This window comes from Schistocerca serialis, chromosome 9 (genome assembly GCF_023864345.2).
Source record: "Schistocerca serialis cubense isolate TAMUIC-IGC-003099 chromosome 9, iqSchSeri2.2, whole genome shotgun sequence".
In the NCBI taxonomy this organism is placed as follows: Eukaryota; Metazoa; Arthropoda; class Insecta; order Orthoptera; family Acrididae; genus Schistocerca; species Schistocerca serialis.
In genome coordinates this window covers 513472378-513473995 of record NC_064646.1, presented here as the reverse complement: position 1 = coordinate 513473995, position 1618 = coordinate 513472378, and the positions used below count along the sequence as shown (strand labels likewise).

General features: G+C 41.1%; 1 non-coding gene across 1 annotated transcript; it reads right to left on the bottom strand.

The window, feature by feature from the left end:
- Positions 1-1213: 1213 nt before the first annotated feature.
- Positions 1214-1288, bottom strand: Trnas-uga (transfer RNA serine (anticodon UGA)). The gene has a single exon. It is a non-coding gene; the product is annotated as a tRNA-Ser (tRNA).
- Between the last annotated feature and the right edge of the window lie 330 nt (positions 1289-1618).

Here is a 1618-nt window from a genome sequence, read left to right as displayed (position 1 = left end):
TGGGCAAAAACAAACACGAGCGTTCACACAACACTATATCGGTGATTGTTTATGACGCTGTATTAAAGTCCACTAGAGTATTAATGTCCACTGTATTTCTTATGATATTTTGGTATTATTGAATAACTATCTAAATGTAAATTATAGATTTGGGTGCATATACTGCTGACAAAGGCTGTGCTGAATTCCTGATGCAGCATATATGCATAGCTTACATGCTTGCTTTTATTCATTTGTCGAGGATGGCATGAGATGTGATCAGAAACCTTTTTTATCATCATTCAAAGCTTCTTTCACTCGCCTTGGGATGTCTCAAATGGATAATCTAGCCATTCGGCCAAGCCCCACAAAGGAAAACCAAGGAAAACCTCGGGGTAGATTTACCATCCTCGTATTTCTCATTTGCAAGGATAATTAATTGAATTACAATGGAAAATAAAAAAAAAAATATTTACAATATGGATCTTTTTTTTGAATGAATTTAAACACTGTTCACAAAAGAAACACAACACTGTTAATCTTCTGTGTCTTGAGGTGAACCGTCGACGCGTTGGTTTACGTCCATCTACGATTCCCTTCTATCAGTCATCTCCGGGTAACTGATTGAATTCTATTCCCATTTCACCGTCTCCTCGTGGGTATTATGGTTTTCCGCATATGGTTAACATGAAAATAAGAGTCAGTGTAAGTTCCGTGGAAAAGGTGTTTGATCTATGCTGAGCTGAAATAGAATCTAATGTAAAGTTCTTTCTAATTCTCTGTCCTGAATTCGAAATATTCGGAAGTCGTAAGGTGTTCTTCATTTCTATCAACAACCCTAGATTGCACTATACACAAATCCAACTGGAGCTGCCGTGTCAACTTATGCTCGTCATCTTTCAGATGGACTTTAACACTTGTTGATGGGCTTATAACTGAAAGGCATTCACTCAGTTGGTAACTTCGCGAGCAACAATTGATATAACATAATTTACATACACAGGTATGTTACAACAATAGTACAATTCTAAAGACAATGTTCATCACAAAAGATTTAAACAAAGTAATAGGCGTCCTTTTAAAACTGAGGACGGGTTACCCCTTCCGAACAGCATGACTTCAGCTCAGCGAGTAAAAAAAGCAAATACAAACATACATTGAGATTCCAGAATGAGATTTTCACTCTGCAGCGGAGTGTGCGCTGATATGAAACTTCCTGGCAGATTAAAACTGTGTGCCCGACCGAGACTCGAACTCGGGACCTTTGCCTTTCACGGGCAAGTGCTCTACCAACTGAGCTACCGAAGCACGACTCACGCCCGGTACTCACAGCTTTACTTCTGCCAGTATCTCGTCTCCTACCTTCCAAACTTACAGAAGCTCTCCTGCGAAACTTGCAGAACTAGCACTCCTGAAAGAAAGGATATTGCGGAGACACGGCTTAGCCACAGCCTGGGGGATGTTTCCAGAATGAGATTTTCACTCTGCAGCGGAGTGTGCGCTGATATGAAACTTCCTGGCAGATTAAAACTGTGTGGCCGACCGAGACTCGAACTCGGGACCTTTGCCTTGTTTTTGGAAGGTAGGAGACGAGATACTGGCAGAAGTAAAGCTGTGAGTACCGGGCGTGAGTCGTGCT